We start from the raw sequence: 23,100 nt of genomic DNA, 5'->3' as shown, positions 1-23,100 counted from the left end.
TTTGACAATACTTTACTTTTAATTCAAAACTGTTATTTTCTTGATTCAAATAGAATTTCGTTTCGAAACAAAAATATTTTTAGGTTGTTATAAAAATTTCGTTTGAAACAAACGAATTTTTTCGCTCCGTGATAGAAACGAAACCTTTCCCCGAACAACCCCGTTGAGAATCGCGGCTATAACGCTGACGGACGAACAGCGTCGCCCGCAGTACCTTACAAGTCACAAGGACTTGCATAGTGTCGTCGTCCCGTCAGTAAAATGAGTTAGATTCTCGATTCATGAATCGAACTTTTACCCCGTCAATAAATCGAACTTTTGCCCCGCTAGGCGCTTGACGGGGTTTGATTAAATTATGGAAAAGTAACATATATTTTGTAAATTCTTCTCACTGCAATTTCAAGAGAGATATCTGAGTGATGTAAAACGCTGCTACAATTTGTGAATAAGTAATATCCTCCTGTTGATATCGTATTTGCCGTACAACGAAATATTACATCAAAACCGTTCTAAAATAACTTTTACCCATAACTCAGCAACTATGATTCGTAAACAACAAATGTTTATGATGGATTTAAGCTGTCAAAGTACTCACCCATTCATGCCAATGTAGTCAATTTACTCGGAATCCGCACTGATAAATCATTGAATCGCACTCTTACCCGCATCGTACTTTTACCCCTCCTTACTCTATACAACAACGTGCAGTATAAAATGCCAGATACGCTGATTTGCTGCTTATGTTAATGCTTATTAGATACCAGGAATGGGTAGTTTAAAATACAAATTTGCAATTTTTCCTCACAGTAAAGTACAAAACAACTCCCCTGTCCCCTCATTGCATAGCCAGAAAGCGGATAGTAATATTCGCCATGATTGTACAACATTTCGCCGAATATCATTTTGCGAAAAACCTTAAGCGGAATGTACAATTTCACGGAAAACTTTTTTGTGGAAAGTACCATTTCGCGATCCTCTCCTTACTCGCTGTCGCTCGTTGGAAACCCAGGTAGACCTAGGAAAACAAATAAACCTAGACAGTAGTGATTTCTGCGGGGTGTTACCTCCCAGTGGGCGGCGCTTCCGACGGCGGGTCACCAGCAACACTTGCGGCCGTCTCGTCCTGAATGATCTAGTGTTACTATAGATAGCTTTTGTGGTCTTGTTATTGACTAATGTTTTATGGAAGAGTCTCGAATTTCTCGAGTTAGATTAGTTTTTGAGTTTCGCAAAAATTTCTGTTTTATTTGTATGAGAGTCCATATCCCCCTACCACAGGGGTGAGAGGTCTCTAACTATCATAAAATAAATTCAAGACTCCAAAATCTTCCACATGCCTTGATTAGTTCTCGAATTATGAGGAAATTTGTATTTCATTTGTGTAGAAGCCCCCTTCTTAAAAGGGAGATGGGTCATAACTCGCTTTCTAAAGAGGAGAGGGGTCTCAATTCACCATAGAAAAAAATATTGCCTCCAGAACCACTTACACGTCAAATTTGGTTCCATTTGCTTGATTAGTTCTAGAGTTATGAGGAAGTTTGTATTTCGTTTGTATGGGAGCCCCCCCCCCTCCTAAAAAGGTAGGGGGTCCTAATTCATCATAGGAAAAATGGTTGCTTCCAAAAACACCCACATGCCAAATTTTGTTCCATTTGCTTGATTAGTTCTCGAGTTATGAGGAAATTTGTATTTCATTTATGTAGAAGCTCCCCCTCTTAAAGTGTGGAGGTGTCCTAATTCACCACAGAAAAAAATTTCTGTCTCCAAAAAACGCCCACATGCCAAATTTGGTTCCATTTGCTTTATTAGTTTTCGAGTTATGAGGAAATTTGTATTTCGTTTGTATAGGAGCCCCCCTCTTAAAGTGGGGAGGGGTCCTAATACGCCATAGAAAATATTCTTGCCCTCGAAAACTTTCACATGCCAAATTTTGTTCCATTTGCTTGATTAGTTCTCGAGTTATGAGGAAATTTGTATTTCATTTGCATAGATTCCCCCTCCTAAAGTGGGGAGGGGTCCCAATTCATCATAGAAAATATTTTTGTCTCCAAAAACACCCACATGCCAAATTTGGTTCCATTTGCTTGATAAGCTCTTGAGTTATGAGGAAATTTGTATTTCGTTTGTATAGGAGCCCCCCCTCTTAAAGTGGGGAGGGGTCCTAATTCGCCATAGAAAAAATTCTTGCCCTCGAAAACTTTCACATGCCAAATTTTGTTCCATTTGCTTGATTAGTTCTCGAGTTATGAGGAAATTTGTATTTCATTTGTAAAGGAGCCCCCCTCCTAAAGTGGGGAGGGGTCCCGATTCATCATAGAAGAAATTTTTGTCTCCAATAACACCTACATGCCAAATTTGGTTCCATTTGCTTGATTAGTTCTCGAGTTATGAGGAAATTTGTATTTCGTTTGTATAGGAGCCCCCCCTTTTAAAGTGGGGAGGGGCCCTAATTCACCATAGAAAATATTCTTGCCCTCGAAAACTTTCACATGCCAAATTTTATTACATTTGCTTGATTAGTTCTCGAGTTATGAGGAAATTTGCATTTCATTTGTATGGAAGCTCCCCCTCTTAAAGGGGAGAGGAGTCATAATTCCCCTTCTAAAGAGGGGAGGGGTCCAAATTTACCATAGAATAAATTCTTGTCACCAAAAACACCCACATGCCAAATTTTGTTCTATTTGCTTGATTAGTTCTCGAGTTATGCAGAAATATGTCTTTCATTTGTATGGGAGCCCCCTCTTAGTGGGGCAAGGGGTCTCTAACCATCACTAAAACCTTTCCTGGCCCCAAAAACCTCTACATGCAAATTTTCACGCCGATCGGTTCAGTAGTTTTCGATTCTATAAGGAAGATACGGACAGAAAGACAGACAGAAATCCTTTTTTATAGGGATAAATTAATCTTCGACATCACGACATCAAAGAACATCGCACAGACATAAAACTTATTCAACTAATTAAATATTACATATTCTTAGCCTAAATACGTGTTTTGACAATCCAAAATCGAACAAGTAATAAATATCATTAAAACGACTGCAGCAAACTTCCAGTGGGTTATTCATTCCATAAGCAGTCCGATGATGTAATTGTCGAAAAAACTCACTTTGACGCATCACTCGGGATGGCGTATTGAAGCGTAGTTTGCTCAGTATATCCGTACAGTCGATGTTGCCTGCTAGGACGTCGAAGATTAACATTCGTTGTAGGAATACTCGTCTACTTGACAACGTTTGTAGGCCGATCAGCATGCAGCGACTTTCATACGATGGTAGGTTTATCCTATCCCTCCAGCCAATATTCCGAAGAGCATATCGAATACATTGCCTTTGCACACGTTCGATTCGGTTGATGTGGACTACATGGTATGGTGCCCACACTTGCACTCCGTACTCTAGAACACTGCGCACGAGCGAGCAATACAGGGTCTTCATACTGTAGATATCAGCAAAAAACTTTGTATTTCTTTTCAGGAACCCCAACATTGCGTATGCCTAAGCCGCGACAGCGGAAATGTGTTCTACGAACCTAAGTTTGCTGTCAATCAGAATTCCCAAATCCTTCACAGACGTCTTACGTTCCAAGCTAGTTGCTGCCATGAGGTAATCAAACACAATTGGTACACGTAACCTGGTGAATGAAATTATGCAGCATTTGTTCACGTTTGCTTCCATTCCGTTTACACTGCACCAATCCATGAGCGTATTAAAATCCGATTGAAGTGCGCAACAATCTGTAAGCGTCGTGATTACTGGGTAGAATTTGAGGTCGTCGGCGTGTAATAATTTTGGCGACTGTAATTTCCAACATAAATCGTTAATAAATAAAACGAATAGCAATGGCCCCAGGACACTGCCCTGAGGTACCCCGGACTGAATTTGGAATGAGGTAGAGCAGACACCGCAAACCTTCACTGTTGAGCTCCGATCCGTAAGATAAGACAGGATCCATTGTGTTATCCATTCGGGTAACTCTATTCTTTTGAACTTCTCAACCGCCAGAATATGTGGAACCTTGTCAAAAGCTTTGGCGAAATCGACATACACAGCGTCGATCTGTTGTCGTTTTTCCATTTTGTCCACAAGAGTCGAAACGTTACTTAGCAAGTTTGTTGTAGTCAAGCGTTTTTTCATAAAACTTAACATGGTCCGTAGCAATTATGGATTTAACAGATTGGTAGAGTTCATCGTGCACCATACTTTCAAACACTTTAGGTAAACAGCTAAGAATGGAAATCCCACGATAGTTCTCCACCTCATTTAGAGAACCAGATTTGTGAATCAGTATTTGAGGCAGATTTCCAAATGGTTGGAAAGTGCCGCTCTGCGATCGAACGATTCCCGAGTAAATGATTATAACAAACATATAACAAAAAAATATCTCAATTAGATAGAAATAACAGAACTTGTTATATTTTTGATCAGACAAAATAATGAGGCTAACAGAATTATTACAAGTTTTGCTCTTATATCAAAATTTGTTATAATTTTGTTACAGAGCAATTTCAGCTTGTTCCAGCTTGCAAACGGTTTGTCTCGACTAGTTTTGATTGCAATGAAGTTTTGCTAATTACAATCCCGCACCGAATCATTTTCCATGAAATATATTTCTTCGTCAAGAGTAACTTTTAAAAAGAGCGTATTTAGAAATTAGAATATTTTTTTCAAAAAATTCTATCTCGAAAACTATTTATTTTATGAAAATGACGTCAAAGCAAAATTCGTAGTAAATCAAGTGTATTTTCAGTAAACAATTACACTGAAAGAAAAAGCTTTGCAAATACGCGATAAAAATCATAAATTGTGAATTATCTCAAAACATGTCTTTTTTTAAAGATTTTTTAAGCGCAAATAATGCTCTAAAATCTGGTAAAGAGCACTTTCGGAATTTTTTTAATCTTTGAAAATTGACAAGTTTTTGTAAAACTAAAATAAAATCAAGTTCTACGCATTATATCATATAAACTTGTTTCTTAGGTCGTTCTCAAATTATTGCAAATTTAAAATCTAAAAGTCACGTATTAGGGTAATTCTACGCGAAGTAGCCGAGAGGTAATCGACCTTGACGGATTTGAACCAAATTTTGTCAGATTGTTTGTTTTAGGTCAGAATGTAAAAATCCTAAATTTGGTGCTGGTTGGTCCTCCCCACGATTGTCGCATTCTACATGTTGCTAAAAAATTGCCTAATCTAAATGCACCTTAAGAAACATACTCGATGCAGTAACACGCCGCTCCTGTCAAGTCGCGCTTGAGGAACCTCATGCAGTTTATTACTAGAAATTAAAGAACGTATTGACAGAAGTCTTTGTTTAAATAACCTAAAGAGTTATTTTTGAATGTCATTGTAGAATTTCATATATGAGAGAACCAGTTTTTTTTAGTTAATGCTATATGCTATATGCTTGGACTGAACATAACTGAGATAAAATAAAATCTTATCATATTCTCGGTTTATGTATGTTTACAAAGTTTAAAAGTAGTTAAAATTTTCTCCAAACCTTTACCAACAAAACAAAAAAAATATCTAAATAGTTCGCATAATTACTGAGGAATAGATTCTTCTACACATCATTTATTTATTTATTTACTAGCTGACCCGACAAACTTCGTATTGCCACAAATTAACCTGTGTTGTACATAAATCATGAATCTCGGATGATCTTTGTCACTATCTCGAGTTTTGCAAGCCCCCCAGTGGGTGGCGCTTCTGACGGCGGGTCACCGGCAACACTCGCGACCGGCTCGTTTTGAATGATCTAGTGTTACTATAGATAGTTTTTGTGGTCTTGTTATTGATTAATGTTTTATGGAAGAGTCTCGAATTTCTCGAGTTAGATTAGTTTTTGAGTTTCGCAAAAATTTCTGTTTTATTTGTATGAGAGTCCATATCCCCCTACCACAGGGGTGAGAGGTCTCTAACTATCATAAAATAAATTCAAGACTCAAAAATCTCCTACATGCTAAATTTGGTTCCATTTGCTTGATTAGTACTCAAATTATAAGGAAATTTGTATTTCATTTGTATGGGAGCCCACCCTCTTAAAAGGGAAAGGGGTCGTAATACACCACAGAAAAAAAATTCTGCCATCTAAAACTCTCACATGCCAAATTTGGTTCCATTTGCTTGATTAGTTCTAAAGTTATGAGCAAATTTGTATTTCGTTTGAATGGGAGCCCCCCCCCCTCCTAAAAAGGTAAGAAGTCCTAATTCATAATGGGAAAAATGGTTGCCTCCAAAAACACCCACATGCCAAATATGGTTCCATTTGCTTGATTAGTTCTCGAATTATGAGGAAATTTGTATTTCATTTGTGTAGAAGCCCCCCCTCTTGAAGTGTGGAAGGATCCTAATTCACCGTAGAAAATATTTTTGCCTCCAAAAACCTCCACATGCCGAATTTGGTTCTATTTTCTTGATTAATTCTCGAGTTATGTGGAAATTTGTATTTCATTTGTATTGGAGCCCCCCCTCCTAATGTGGGAAGAGGTCCTAATTCATCACAGAAAAAATTCTTGCCTCCAAAAACACCTACACGCCAAATTTGGTTCTATTTGCTTGATTAGTTCTCGAGTTATGAGGAAATTTGTATTTCGTTTGTATAGGACCCCCCCTCCTAAAGTGGGGAGGGGTCCCAATTCATCATTGAAAAAAATATTGTCTCCAAAAACACACATATGCCAAATTTGGTTCAATTCGCTTGATTAGTTCTCGAGTTATGAGGAAATTTGTATTTCATTTGTACAGGAGCCCCTCCTCTTAAAGTGGGGAGGGGTCCTAATTCACCATAGAAAATTTTCTTGCTCTCGAAAACCTTCACATGCCAAATTTGGTTGCATTTGCTTGATTAGTTCTCGAGTTATGAGGAAATTTGTATGGAAGCCCCCCCTCTTAAAGAGGAGAGGAGTTATAATTCCTCTTATAAAGAGAGAAGGGGTCTCAATTCACCATAGAATAAATTCTTGTCACCAAAAAAAACACCCACATGCCAAATGTTGCTCTATTTGCTTGATTTATTTATTTATTTATTTATTTCGTCAACCGATGTAGACTAGTATAATGCATATACAGTTTCTTATATAGAAGTCTTATAATTAGATGGTGATTAAAAAGTGTTCTTATTCCTTTGTTTCGTTATCTACGCGTTATGATTACGTATTGAATTAAAGTGATGTTTAAGTCTATGCCGAGACATTGTAAAGTCAATGGTTTCGCAGTATTGATTGTACGCTGCCATCATACGATTTAGTGGACCGAATTTTGCATAATTAGTACGATAATGGCTTATGGCAAATAAATTTCGATTACGAAGTTGCCGGGTAGGTGTATAAAAGTTCAGTTTTGATAAAAGTGTTGCTGAGTCAATACGGTGCGAAACGATATCGTTTACAAATGAGACCATTGCATAAATACGACGCTCTTTTAATGATTGTATATTTATAAGCATGCAGCGTACTTCGTATGATGGAAGAGGAAATGCTGTCCAACCTAATTTACGAAGAGCATATAAGAGAAACTGTTTTTGTACTGATTCTATTCTTTCTTCGTGCGTGATTGAAAAAGGAGACCATACAATACTGCAGTATTCCAGTATTGACCTCACATAAGCAATATATAGTGTTTTGATGGTGTATGGATCTGAAAAATTATAGCTAAAGCGTTTAATAAAACCTAGCATGTTGTTTGCTCTGTGTATTATTGTGTTATAATGGTCGATGAAAGTTAGTTTGGAGTCTAAGATAATTCCTAAATCCCTAACTTTTTCACATTTTTCTACTATTTGATTTCCTAATATGATTGATATTTCCGGTGTAATTCTTTTTCTGCTAAATGATATAAGGTTGCACTTTTTTACATTAAGTTCTAATAAGCTTTTTTTACACCATATGTAGAATATGTGTATTTCGTTCTGGAATACATTGATGTCTTCTTCATTTCTTATTTCCAAAAAGAGCTTCATATCGTCGGCATATATTAGCACTTTAAGTTCCTTGAGAATGAAGGAAATGTCGTTTACATACAAGATAAAAAGAAGAGGTCCCAAATGAGAGCCTTGAGGAACACCAGAAGTGACTTGAATTGGATTCGAGGTCTTTCCGTTAAATTTAATTATTTGTTGGCGATTAGTTAAATACGATTCAAGCCATTTCAGGAGCCCTGGCTCAATTCCAATTTTTTGTAATTTGAAAAGCAGCATTGGTATGTCAATGCGATCAAATGCCTTGCTAAAGTCCGTATAGAGTGCTTCTACATGGTTTCCATTATCCATTGCATTCAGTGAGTGGTCTATGAATTCCAGTAAATTTGTCGTAGTCGAACGTCCTTTGAAGAAACCGTGTTGCATTTCTGTAATTCTGTTTTTAATTTGAAGGAATAGTTTTTCATTGATAATAGCTTCAAAAAGTTTTGGAATGCAAGAGATAATGGCAATACCACGATAATTACGTACGTCAGATTTCCGGCCCGATTTAAAGATAGGCACCAGAAATGAGCTTTTCCATATTTTTGGAAAGATTCCGGATTTTAGTGATAAGTTAAAAAGCCAAAACAGAGGAGCAGTGAACTGTATTGCAAGATTTTTTATGAATACTGGAGGGATTCCGTCAGGCCCAGGACCTTTTGAGGCATCCACATTTTTCAAAGCCTGCAAAATATCCTGAGCCTGAAGTTGGTTAACGCCAATATCCATTGAAGAATCCGGAAAAAATGCAAAATAGTCGCGATCGCGATCTTCTTCAGAAAATGTTGTATAGATTTCTTGAAAAAATTTTGCAAAAAGCTTACAAATATTTTCCGAGCTATCCCCAACATTTTCATCAAGATGCATTATGGCTGGAAAATTGTCAGATTTTAGTTTAGTTTTCACGTAATTAAAGAAGTTTTTAGGACTGGACTTTATTTCAAGTTCAATTTTTGAATTGTACTCTTCAAACGCATTGCTGATTGCAAAATTTAGCTGGTTGCATACGTCCAAATATCTTGCTAAATTTTCAGTACTGGCATGTTTTTTATAATTTTTATGGGCCTTTTGTTTGCGATTTTTCAAGTTCTTAATCTTACTGTTATACCAGACTGGACTTTTTGTATTGTTGTGACGTCTTCTTTTCTTTAACGGTATGTTCTGTATCATTACTTCTAATAAAATTTTATAGAATGTGTCTACAGCAACTTCGACATTTTCTTCATTCTTGAGAATAAGTTGCCAATTAACACAGTTTAATCTACGTCTAATGTTTTCATAGTTTGCCTTTTCGTATTCAAAAACTTCTTCGAACTCGCAATCGTTGGGTCTATGGTATTTGTGTATAAATAAAGAATATTCAATTGCTGTGTGAAACGCCTCATTTTTCCATAGTGGATTTAATGATTCAGTCACACAGAAGTCTTCATAAATGTTCGTAAGCAAAAAATCTAGATAGCAATTTTGTTGGTTTTTAATATGGTTAATTTGGTTCAGCCCCAAATTGGCAGTTTTGTCGAAAATAAACTGCAGTGTTTCATTCTCCCCAACGATTGGGAGTAAGATGCATTCATTTTCAGAGTCTGGAATGAAGTCAGCATGGCGTTGATTGAAGTCTCCATAAATGTGAACTTTAACCTCGGGAGGCAGTTGTGATAGAATGTGTTCGGCAATTTGGAAAAATGCTTCGTAAGTTGTTTTATGAGCTTGGTCTGGAGGAAAATACACCGAGGCGAATACATGTGTTTCTCCTGCTAAATGTGATTTTACCCAGACATGCTCGAATTCTTTAAATTTTGTTGTCGTTATAATTTCGGAATTGAAATTAGACGACAAAGCTATGAGGACTCCGCCACCCGACTTCTTTTGAGACTCAAGAAAATTTCTGTCGTCTCTGAATACGTTAAAGGCACTTCCAAAAATTTCTTCACTTTTTACGCTTTCATTCCAGCTTGTCTCAGTTGCCAGAATAACAGAAAAGGATGAGCTATGTAAATTTTTATAAATTTCCTTCATTTTGGCTGGACTTTTCATGCGATTGAAATTTTGACAATAAATCAATATTTCAGTCACATTCTGTTTTAGTGAAGAAATTGACGGAAGAGGGTCGGTAGAAGAAATACTTAAATTAGTTACCTCTTTCTCATCGAAAGGAGTCGTTACTTCCGAAAATTCTGGTTGGTGCTTCGGACCGGATGGCTAAATTTACCGGCGCTTTCCCTCGCACGTTGCAGGTACTGGATTCTCTGATTGTTGAGATGCCGTCGATAACCTTCCAAGTCGTCAGATGCTGCCTGTTTCGGTACACCAAATTCCTCATGTACCTCGAAAAAGATTTTCTGCAGGTCCTGCGCAGAGACCGGTAGTCCTTCTGAAGCCAAATTCACTTTTATGCTGGTGTTCGTCATACCTTCGTAGCAGAACGTCGGTTCCTTGTCGTGCATGTATGCCAGGTAAAGACGAATGAGATACATAATTTTCGGATCTCGCAGTCGCGCTTTCAGGAAACGTCCGTCTCCGCCAGCTGATTGCTGCGTTAAGCTGACGATAGGTAGACGCATCGGGTCGGGTGTCCAGGTAGATGTTGAGTGCGATGATGACGTTGACGGTGTTGACGCAGTGCTATTTCCCGCTGGTGGTGATTCAATTCTATTGTGTTTTGTCTGGTGGCCCGTGTGGTAGGGGTTTAGAATTTCACCCTTTTGGAAGTCAATAAACTTTGGCACTGAAAGTCCTGCAATTGGGTGGTCCGTATTTGATGGTGGACCAGCAAATTGTACTTTCGCTGTGGCCAGTAGCTGTTTGTCCGAAGCATTCGTACGGGTTTGGTTACCGATTCTATGATTGCTATTTATATTGTTCTTAGTTTTGATGCGCTGTTGTTTACTGCGTTTTCTGCTACGTCTGGCTTTTTCCGCAGCTCTTTCCTGAAGCCTACGAGTCCGTTGTTTGGCGTCATACATCGACCAGTTCTGCATCCAGCGCCATTTATTGCCCAAAAATCGCCATCCTGGAGATGAATGGTCAGTCTTAGGTTGTAGATTTTCATTATTTGCTGATGAAGCTTCTGCTAATTCTTCCTGTAATGTCTTCTGTGGCGGCGAAACAGCTGTTGCATTCGTTTCAACAGCAGACACAGCTGTTGAGGCCAATTTTACCTCGTCCAGAATTTCGCGAAGGGTTGACTCGCAATTATATTGAGGTAATGATGTGTCGGCTCTTTCCATCGATAGAGCCATGTCGGTTGTCAGGCTTGATAGCCGTTCGTCCAAATATTCTTTTATTTTTTGTGACATCATTGAGTTTGCTTCGTTGATGCCAGTTATGGTCGTGTGCGCTTGTGAGTCACACGACTGAATGTGCTGACTGACCGCGTTGCACATTTTGTTGTTATTTGTGTTTATTGCTGCCAATGTTACTTTAACGTCGCTGAGCAGTTGTTCGATGCTATCGAAAAGTTCCGATACCAGGCAGAATTTCTTTAAGTCAGCAGCAACACGATGGTTAGCGTCGGTCTGTGAGGTAATGGCCTCTATGAGCTGCTCCTGTTGATGAAGCAGCTTCCTCACGTCGGCCTCCTTCCGTAGTATTTCCTGGCAATCGGCGCACATAGGCACCATGAAAGCCGTGATAAAATGCTCACGCTGCCGCTGCACTCCGATGCATGCTGCATGATATTGTTTGTTACAATATTCGCACTTCCATAGGAAGCGGTCGTCACTGATACCACACGATTTAACTCCGCACGGCATGATTGATGATAAAAACGCGCGATTAAAACACAAAATTATTCACTATGTTATTGGTAAAAACGCTTACGCGACGGTTTAAGCGGTAAAATAAATATAATTTAAAATTATGAAGAGCGCGCGCAGCAGCGATTCGAAAACGCGTGCGTCCGGTGTGACTGCCACTTGGCGATTCGTGGCGATTAGTTCTCGAGTTAGGAGGAAATTTGTATTTCATTTGTACAGGAGCCCCCCCTCTTAGAGTGGGGAGGGGTCCTAATTCACCGTAGAAAATTTTCCTGCCCTCGAAAACCTTCACATGCCAAATTTGGTTCCATTTGCTTGATTAGTTCTCGAGTTATGAGGAAATTTGTATGGAAGCCCCCCCTCTTAAAGGGGAGAGGAGTTACAATTTCCCTTATAAAGAGGGAGGGGTCTCAATTTACCATAGAATAAATTCTTGTCACCGAAAACACCCACATGCCAAATTTGGTTCTATTTGCTTGATTAGTTCTCGAGTTATGAGGAAATTTGTATTTCATTTGTATAGGAGCCCCCCCTCCTAAAGTGGGGAGAAGTTCTTATTCATCATAGAAAAAATTCTTGCCTCCAAAAACACCTACATGCCAAATTTGGTTCCATTTGCTGGATTAGCTCTCGAGTTATAAGGAAATTTGTATTTCGTTTGTATAGGAGCCCCCCCCCCCACTTAAAGTGGGGAGGAGTCCCAATTCATCATAGAAAAAAATTTTGTCTCCAAAAACACACACATGCCAAATTTGGTTCCATTTGCTTGATTAGTTCTCGAGTTATGAGGAAATTGGTATTTCATTTGTACAGGAGCCCCCCCTCTTAAAGTGAGGAGGGGTCCTAATTCAACATAGAAAATTTTCTTGCCCTCGAAAACTTTCACATGCCAAATTTGGTTCCATTTGCTTGATTAGTTCTCGAGTTATGAGGAAATTTGTATGGAAACCCCCCCTCTTAAAGGGGAGAGGAGTTATAATTCCCCTTATAAAGAGGGGAGGGGTCTCAAATTACCCTAGAATAAATTCTTGTCACCGAAAACACCCACATGCCAAATTTGGTTCTATTTGCTTGATTAGTTCTCGAGTTATGCAGAAATTTGTGTTTCATTTGTATGGGAGCCCCCCCTCTTAGTGGGGGGAGGGGTCTCTAACCATCACTAAAACCTTTCCTGGCCCCAAAAACCTCTACATGCAAATTTTCACGCCGATTGGTTCAGTAGTTTTTGATTCTATAAGAACACAGGACAGACAGACAGACAGACAGACAGACAGAAATCCTTCTTTATAGGTATAGATTTACTTTTTAATTAGGCTTTCAACCGTTCACATCATTTAAATATTTAATTTCATGGTTGTTTTTAATCTTTTCTGTGGCTGAATCTTGCTAAAATGAACAGAAAAGTTTACAGACTCGAAAACTGAAACATAGGAGTCATTGCATTATTCAGGCTTTATTCTCGGTTTTTTGCTCAGTAGATGCTCATTTGACTACAACGACTCAACTAAACCGAATTCGAAAAAGTAGTGTAAAGGGCGATTGTGGAGCTAATTATTATCTACATTATTGTTGAAGAAAGTATAGTTCTATCGTTTGTATTTATGGCGCTATGTGGCTGCTACCCCGTTGGTAGCAAAAAGAGTACTCATTTGTAGCAATCGGGGTAGCAATCGCATAGCGCCGTAAATAAAAAAGATAAAACTATACTTTCTTCAACAATAGTGTAGATAATAATAAGCTCTACAAACGCCCTTTACACTACTTTTTCGAATTCTGTTTAGTTGAGTCGTTGTAGTCAATTGAGCATCTACTGAGCAAAAAACCAAGAATGAAACCTGGCATTATTTTCTTATATGGTAGGTGTTAAATCAGACCGGACCAAGCCGCAAAATTTTAAAAAATAAGTTAATGACAGCAAACGATTGATAATTTCCTAAGCTATGTTTTACTCTAATCAGATTACATAAATGTTGCCAAAGATATTAAATGATTTCGAATGATTGATAGCTTTAAACTACACAGCAGCAGCAAACGTGTTTTTCTCGAAATCACTCAGTTGGTTCGGTCTAACTTAACACCGATCATATATGGTCGTCGTTAAGTCAAACCGAACCAAGTGACAAACTCTTCTAGAAAAACGTGTTCAAAGTTTGTTGCTCTGTATGTTTAATACCTATCAATCGTTCGAAATCATCTGATAACTATGGCTGTTTGCAATATTTATGATAGTCTGATTAAAGTAAAATGCAGCTTAGAAAATTGTTGATCGCTAGCTATCATTAAGTCATTTTTCGAATTTGCGACTTGGTCCAGTCTGATCTAACACCGACCATATTTAATGGCAATTCGTGCAACATTCTTAACCGTTATGTGTGCAACAGGGTACCCGGGTACCTTTTCAGTTTTAAAATAGTTATAACTCATTCAATTTAAAACATACGTCATTGAAATTTGTCGACACCGTAAAACTCGTTGATCTTAATTAATTAAGGGTTTTTTGGTGCATATCCATAAAGGGGATTAGCAATGGGAGGCACTTGAATTTTTTTATTACGTAGGAGGGCGACAAGGGTACCCGGGTACCCATGATTTGCTATGTTCATAACTTTGGCTATCTTGAAGCGATTTGGATGAAACCAGTGGCATTTGATTCGTACATTTATCTAGTTTTGATTAGTTTAAGCGTTTGGCCATCATATGACATGTAGTTCCCGGGAATCGGTAATTCCGGAGCAACGTCCGGTAAAACGTGGGAAGCCGCTTGTTTTGGAAGAATATCAGCTTTCAGCAAAGCCATTAGCTTTGAACTTGACATTTTGGATCCTTTTTTTATCTTATATAAATTGGTGACTTTAAATCGCATTGGCCATTCCAGAATTGGGTTCCTGTAGGGTTACAAATGACCAGTTGGATGCCTAATCCAATATTAGAATTGGTTTAGCGGATCTTTTAAATGTTTTGAACTGATATGGCCAGTTTAGTACTGATTAATAATTTCGGAACTGGTTCCAAATGTATAACGGATGGTTCTACGTTTTGAACTGTTCTGATAATGCTAAGCATTATCTTAAATCCTGCGGTATCATCTGTGACCCCGTAGAAACCATTTTCGAAATAACCAATCAAAATACATCGAAATGTAAAAAATATCACCTACCGAATTAATTCCAAGAACTTTGATACCCGTACTGCTAGGTTTTACCTCCAATCCTAGACTGTGATACTCCTCACAACTGCTCAGCGGGAAGGATGGGGAAGGGAAACGGTATTAAAACGAGTAGAAACGGGTGTGCGTCGCGGCGCTTGCCAAATACAATGAGTGTTTCCGTCGCAAACAGAAACCGCCGGACACAAACCACTAATCCGGGTAATATCACAGCTAATAATGTTGCCAAGACTCCTAGATCGAGATTATACGAAGGTCACCAGGCGAACGAAAGCTGAACGACCAGGACTGAAACTCCTTTCAAGTTCGACCACGAAATTTAACAGCAAAGCGGAGATAAAATGGTAGAGTAATATCGCTGTGGTTAAAAATCGGGATTTTACATCTAACTTAACGGTTTATTTCCCTTCTCCCAACAATGTTCACTTAAAACTATTCTACTTGCGCATAACTAAGGCTGGTGTTTTTACATATCCTCGACGACGACTTTTGACGATCCAAGTGGCCTCGGCCACTGTAACTAGATAGTACGGGATCTCGTGTTCTTCCCGTCATGGCAGAATCGACAGCTACACTACCGATTACACCGATGTTTTAATTGCAGGCGGCGGTTAAACTACCCACATCGGGGCTTTCGCTGCTCGTACTACGGGAGCCGGAAAGTACTGGGTCTCGGTCTCTACCATAGGACCGATGGCAAACGAACGATTCTATCGCGCTGCGCCGAATGCTGACTGGCACGCAGGCTTCACCGGGATACAGATGCGCTGCTCTTCTGCGCCTGTGGAATAAAGTCCAAGAATAAAAGGTCCCTCGAGGACCTATTCGAGGGATATTAGCCTTTTTACACACAGCCTTAAATTTCCTACACCAGCCTTAATCTACCGTTACACATTTAAAATTTACTTATAACTATTTTTACCTTTTGTTTTCTTGTATATCAGCACTGTTAATTTTTATAACTTTTTATTCTTGTCTGTTTTTTTTTTATTGTAGATTGTTTGCTTTTAGCGATTTTTGTTGTTCAATTGTTTGGCACTAGAATACTATAAAAATTTTACAATACTATTATTTCTCACAATGCACTTTTTTTTTATTTTAAACTAGACAATTACCTAATATTTCCTTTTAACTAAACACAAACAACATAGTCAGCATTTTATCTCACCGACAATAAATTATTTAAAAAAAAATCACAATACGATACGCGCACTGATACCGTTCAGTTTTCCAAACAACGAATGATCTCCTGTTTATCGAGCCTAGCCCTTTTATAATTTCGGTCAGTTAAAAATTGGAATCTTTTAAAGACTTCCAATTTTTAACGATCTTTTGTCCTGGCAACAATTATTTATTGGATAATACCCTAGGTTTTGAATACCTTGGTTGTATTCCTAGTGGTATCTGTGAGCAACCCTGTAGGGGGGATCCCTCCGTCTAACGTGGACGTGGAGGGTTATCACACTTGCAGAGGAATCTTCTGATTGTATTAGAAAAGGCTTTCCCGAGCGAATTGCCCCTCCGTCCCAGACGTGAGACGCCAGACGTGGAGGGATATAACTCACTCAGTCGATCGCATCACCGTTTCTCTTGCAGATTAGTGAGAAAGCTTTCCGCCGTGAGCGACTCGTCCGTCCCAGTCGCAATGCGACAGACTTGGAGGAATATCGCTCACCTCGTTGACAGCTTTCTCAAACCTGTTTAGTTATGCCCGAGAGAGTTTTCCCAAGTGAGTGACTCGTCCGTCCCGGTCGCAAAGCGAGAGACTTGGAGGAATATCACCCACTCAGTAGACAGCTTCCTCGGGTTGTTTTAGATATGACCGAACAAGCTTTCCCGTGTGAGTGACCGCTCCACCCGAAAGTTTGGAGCGCTACCAATCAAACAGTCGACAGCTTGCTCAGAGATGGACTTAGGGAATTTGGATTGGGAATTATGAGCAGATTGAAAAAAAGCATTTTAAATTGGCAGAGCTAATTTTATATAAAATATGTAACCAACGGTTACAACTGGCCACCCATGACCCCACAGGAACCTACTCCGGAATGGCCAACCTGATTCATCTGATTATATGAAATAGTTCATTGTATGAATTTTTAGAGTTTTTGTATCCGCATGACAGCAGGACATTTTCCTGCAATACAATCAGTTCTCTACCTCACAGCGGACACTCTGTCGGAATTCCGGATTTTCGGGCCCCGTATGTCTTTTAATGGCCAAATGGCCAGATAATTCAAAACTAGATAAATTAACGAATCAAATGACACCTATTTCATCAAAATCGGTTTAAAATTGTTGATGTTATAACAATATCAATTTTGGGTACTCGGGTACCCTTGTCGCCCTGCTAAAGGTGTTTTTTTTTTGTCGCACACATAACGGTTAAAGTGGCGCAACATATCATGATTCAATTTCTTCGTCTTCTTGATTGGCTTTGAATTGAACGCTTATTTTCTATTTATAGACAGCTCGAAGCAAAAACTGACAACCCCGAATGAGCTATCGGCCAAATCATATAAGCATTTAATCTACCTTCATTCAAGAGTAGTTCTAGCACAGAGGTTAAGGCTGTTGCATTCTGTGCGATGTGTCGTGAGTTCAATCCCGGCCGCGGCCGGAACGATTTTTCAAATGTATGAAAGTTTTTTTCTGTGCAATTTGTGAATGTTCCTGAATAAATAGTTGTACTATTTTTGGCAATTTAGCCGAAATAAAATGTCGATATAGCAGATAAAGGCAAAGAAGTTTTTGTTATATTTTAACAAAATTATAACAAAACCTGTTACAAATGTCATAACAAATTTTGATATAATTTTGTTCAAAACATAACAAATTTTGTTACATTTCTGCTACTGCTGCTAAGAAGTTCTGATAGAGTTTTTGTTATTTTAACTACTAACGAGACCAAAATTATATCAAATTATGTTAGAAATACCGTCATAACAGAATATCATGATTTGTTATAATTTTGTTATGTTTGTCTGATCGGGTTAAATAGGATACTGACAGGGTACGCTAGAGCACCAGCACAATTTTTCACGAAGAACGGTGGCAGTTCATCATAACCGGGTTCTTTTGATCCATCGATGGATTGCAGCTTAAGCAGGACATCCATCGTGGGGCAAAAAATTAATTCGAAGCATATTTACATCATACTGCGGAATACTATCCAAGTACGCTTCAGACAAAGGTGGTGAGTTATTACTTGACACACTTTGAAAGAAAGACGAGAACATATTCACGGACTCCTGAAGTGTGGCCGCATCGGTTCCCTGGTAACGCATGTTTTCCGGTATCCCTTTTGTAGATTGACGGTCTTTTACGTAGCTCCAGAACGATTTTGGGTCCGCTTTTACATTTCCTTCTGTGCGATGAATGTAATCGCGAAAGCTTGAAGCGTTCAAAGAGTTGAATTGAGCCTCAATTTCACGCATTTCAATTTTTCGCGACTTACTCCGACACTTGAAATAACGCTTTCTGGCTTTCCGAAGTGATTTCGATTACTTTATTACTACTTCTAAAAAAAAGTGATGTAGGGGGCATGTAGGAAATTTAAACTTGTCTTCTCGTATAAAATTTATAGGAATGTTTCAGAGCATTTATTACAGCAAATTAAAAATTTGCGTGGCAAACATTTGTAAAATGTCAAGTTTTGTCGAATTGAACCTGCATTCGTAGTCCTACGTGAGTCCCTCGTTCGTGCCCCTGGAAACGAGTCTTCATACATCGTTTTCCCTCCCGTTTTCTACATTTCCACTTCTTTCTCCTTTTATGTACCGTTTTCCCTTCCATTCTGTCACGTATTTTCTTTCGGTTTGCTTTTTTTCATGCCCTGTTTTTATTCTTTTCCTCTCTCGTATTTTTTTTCTCTATTTCTTTCCCGTTTGTTCAGTTTTTGTCACGTTTTGATTCGTACTCTTTTCCGTACTTTTCCCCCTTCTGTCTCACTTTTCGTTTTTTTGCCTCTTTTTCTGGAGAGCAGGAGATATGAGAGTCCATTTAATTCTATCGATCATCTATCTGCAAATATGATAACTTTGAGAAACTGTTTGCACCAGGCAGGGCAAGAGCACGCAGGGCAAGAGCACGCCGGGCAGGGCAGGAGAGATTATAACAAAGATTCCTCTCATCAACAGGTGAGTTTTTTAAGGCAATCTCTACTAACGAAAAACTGTTAAAACAAGTTCCCTCACTAAAAAATACATGTAGTACATGTATTATACTTTAGGCAGCCTTTAAATAAATTTGTCATGCACTACAGCAGAACCGATTTTATTTTCTGTGGCCATTCAATATAGTCCCGCATTGATCTAGAAATAATCTGATGACTTTATGTGGAACCTAGGTATTTTGATATAAAAATAAACTTTTTGTCATTGTCAACATTCAAACTGGAGCTTACGAGCTACTTTTGACTACGATGAATAGACAGGTTATTTCTGCAATAAAGTTACGATATATCTTGTATTGAACATTTTTAGGATAAGGGTTGAGGAGCGAGGCAGTAAAAATCAAGAGGGAAAAATAAGAGCGAATTAACGAAAATCCCTCGATAGCCGACTAAACATTTATCTGAAGCTTCTTAACGAGACATTGAATACGAAAATCTCCGAAGCAAAAACGCGAAATTCGAAGCCATATCTGTTCGCAGGACTGTTCGGAACCCCCGCCAGTCAACAGGCGCGGTTTCTAATCTAACATTTTCCGTATAATCAGCGTCTTAAAGCATGACGTGAAGGTGCTCTCGGAGAGAAAAATGTGTACTACAGTACGATTCCGTTAGTTCTAATTTTACGGTCTTTAACATTGTTTCCTATCGTGGAAAATGAGGTGATAAATATTGAATTCGAAAACCGAAAAATAGGATATGTCACCTAAAAAAACTCGAATCCTTTCTTTCTATTCTTTTCTAATATCAAATACAAATCGTTTTTATAGCAACATACAGTAGAAAAATCCAAACCAATAACTGTTTTTTTCTGGTATGAAACTGTTATTCCTAACTGTTGAAAACAATTATGATCAATAGAACTCTTGTTCATTTGTTCTTCAATTTGCCTGTCATTTCAGTGCCGCAAGCGAAAATCCACCCACCATTGATGATAGTATACTAACATGTGAGATTTTTTTTGCAAAATATATGTGATGCTTCAGATGTGCTGCTACTCCCACGGTTTCATTCAAACAATCGAAAAAAAGCTGACAGTCTATTTGCTCCTACCCCAAGCTTTCTATGTTGCTTTTCGTTGCCATCTTAAAAGCATTCTTATTTACCACTCAATAAATCTAAATTGAGGTTCGACAACAGAAGTTGTAGCAATAATATCTACAATGAATATGCAACAAAAATTAAGTGAGATATATGTCCACAAGTATAGGCATGTGACTAGAATCATAAGGCAAATGTATATAAGAATTCATGTTAATCAATAGGTTGGCTTATTTACCCCATTTGGCGCACAAATCTACGCGCCTTCAGAAATTACGCTCCAATCATGAACAGTCACATCTTATCTGGCCACCTTTGTTCAGTTCTGTTATCTATCCAGACGGCGACAAGTTCATTTAAACACAAACTGCCAACCCAAAGTCTTTACTGATAACGATTTTCAATACGCCCAGTGACAAGTATTCCGAGAAACAAGCAAAAAGCTCCATACATCACACCATATACTTCAAACAAAATTGATAGGATAACATTCACTTACAAACTCCAAATCACCTCCAACTCCCTGGACACACGTACGCAGTCGAGCGGTTTTTTTCTAATTATCCTTTAAGTAGTCTATCACAAATGCGAGGCGCCAATCCTAATTGAAATTGACACTATATATCCGGCAAGGTGCGGCGAAAACTCATTCCAATTAATATAATTGCAAATTTGAAACTGTCTCCACACAGCACGAGACACTCATTCACACTTGATTAGTCTTTTTACATTCCATCATCGACATAAATAGGCATCACAATTCGCAGGGAATATTATCTTTACTGACCTATTTCTTCAATCTTCCTTATGAGCACCACACGAGACATAATCTGACAAAATACCAAACCCACCAAACACCAGATTCCAGCAAAATATTTACTGTGTGATTCTCGATATTCACTCATAAACACTTAAAATACAATCGCTATCAAGCTTTTACACATCTTCCAATATCGTACAAACAACCGCTTTTCAAATCCTACAGCATCATTTGTCGTAGGAATCATAAAACCACCAGACAAACTGCGGTAAATCCAAAACTCACGGTTTTATTGCTATGTTAGATTTTCGCCTTCTTATCAACATTCACTAATTAAAATATTTGTCTTCTTTTTCAATTGTCTATTACAAAAATAACCGAACTGGTTGAATTACGCTTCAACCGGGCACGTCTTACAGGTCCGGCTGATGACATGCGACTGGTTGGCTGATATCAAACATCACCTCCTTAACATCATCGTCCGCACGTGCTATCATCAGCTCCATCGTCATCGCCGCCGATCGGAATCGACCATCGGGCGGCGCACAGTGGGGAATCGCTGGCCAGCAGCCAAAAAATGAAAGTTCATTTCGACTCTCCGTTGTATTTTTCCTGTAATTCTATACTATTGAAGTGTTCAAATCCAAAATTTTAGAGCAATATGACGAAATTTGAATTTTCTATGAATCTTTAAAGTATGCTATCTCAGCATGTTTTAGCGTTTTTTTGAAAAATAACCCAATATTTCAAAACATGCTAGAGGTGTAATGGTAGCTCGGATTTCAACGGTGTCTAAAGAAAAGTTCTTCAAAAAATAGTACTGAATAAAACCCATTAAGTGAGTATGCAGTAATTTTATCATAGTATGCCACAATTTTAATTTTTATTAAAAAAGTGCCATATTTTCGCGTAAAACAAACTTAAAAGTTTTGAAGCCAAGGTTCGCCACTATTGACACTACCGGTAAAAGTTAGCGTAAAATATAAGCTTTCAAATGGATATAGTCTCATTTAGCGCAGAGTAGCGCAGAGCACAGATGTTACGCTTGTAAGGCTACTATATCAGAATTCAACAATATAGACAAAATGCAAACACTCAAAGCAAACGTAAGATATCTTAATTATGGGATATCTCCTTTACATGGTTGGATAAGCTGCTTCGAATGTATGGTCCATATTGCATATTGACTAGATTTTAGAGGTTGGAGGAGGATACAGCGATAGTAATGACGGAAATACAGCTCGAAGATCTTATGCCAATCCGGGTATTAGTTCTGGAATCACGGGTATAGATATGAAATTAATTAAAAGGTTGAGAATTTTCTTATAGCAAGTTCTTGAACACATTATTTCAGAAAAATTCGAAACTTATTGTTTGTATACCAAAAACCTTTATGTCAGGGTATAGTCCTTATATAATACGTCACTGCAATGCAAAGAATTTGAATTCGCGGTCATAAATGAATCTAGACAACCATATTGCTGATAGGACGAATGACAGAAGAAGCACAAAAATAAGTTTTTTTGTTTAATTATAGTCACTTCAACAACTCGGGTCATTCGTGACTTCTGCGGGGTTGGGAATTGAACCACGGTCCTCAGTGTGAGAGGCATGAATGCTAGCCACTACACCGGTATTGACCCTCACGAAAATAAGGTTATTGCCTTATGCTAAAAATAGTGATAAAAATACAAGACAATATTTTACATGCAAAAATGAGTGTGAAAATACAAATCGTGATAGAATTATTCGTCTTCTTATTCCTCCGAATAAAGGTTATAGCTTCTTCGAAACGGAAAAATGTAATTAGAAAAATCTTTCTGAGAACGCTATATTACTATTGAAGACGAAACGTGAAACGGGTGATTCTGCAGAAGGAGAAGAAGAAGAAGAGGAAGAAGAAGAAGAAGAAGAAGAAAAAGAAGAAGGAAATAAAGAAGATCAAGAAAACTAATAAGGGGAAAAGTTTTGATTTTTGATTAATATTAACTCATATGGATTTTGTGTTGATTATTAAAGCTCATACTTGCTTTGTATTGTTTTATATAATGTTTTATCCTATAAAAATCCATTTGCAATAATTTTCCAAATGACCCTCATTTCTTATACGTCATTATACTTAAAAACTACTTGAAAAATAGTCGAAAATTCTCCCTAGCACAAAAAATATACGTTCTAATGCAAAATAAACCTGAAATTCGGACTCAGCACCCCAAAATTACTTAAGAACCACATATTATCCTTGATTT

General features: G+C 38.1%; 1 protein-coding gene across 2 annotated transcripts in view; it reads right to left on the bottom strand.

The window, feature by feature from the left end:
* The window catches only part of LOC128742703 (platelet-derived growth factor receptor alpha), a 123,440-nt gene extending 102,161 nt beyond the window's left edge, over positions 1–21,279 (bottom strand). The window contains exon 1 of one of the 2 annotated variants that reach the window (XM_053839142.1): positions 20,591–21,279. The gene's annotated coding sequence lies outside the window, so the exon portion shown is untranslated. The remainder of the gene's footprint in view (positions 1–20,590) is intronic. The other variant, XM_053839143.1, reaches the window with a different exon arrangement.
* Positions 21,280–23,100: the final 1,821 nt, after the last annotated feature.

This window comes from Sabethes cyaneus, chromosome 3 (assembly GCF_943734655.1).
Source record: "Sabethes cyaneus chromosome 3, idSabCyanKW18_F2, whole genome shotgun sequence".
In the NCBI taxonomy this organism is placed as follows: domain Eukaryota; kingdom Metazoa; phylum Arthropoda; class Insecta; order Diptera; family Culicidae; genus Sabethes; species Sabethes cyaneus.
This window is presented reverse-complemented; position numbering and strand designations above follow the sequence as displayed.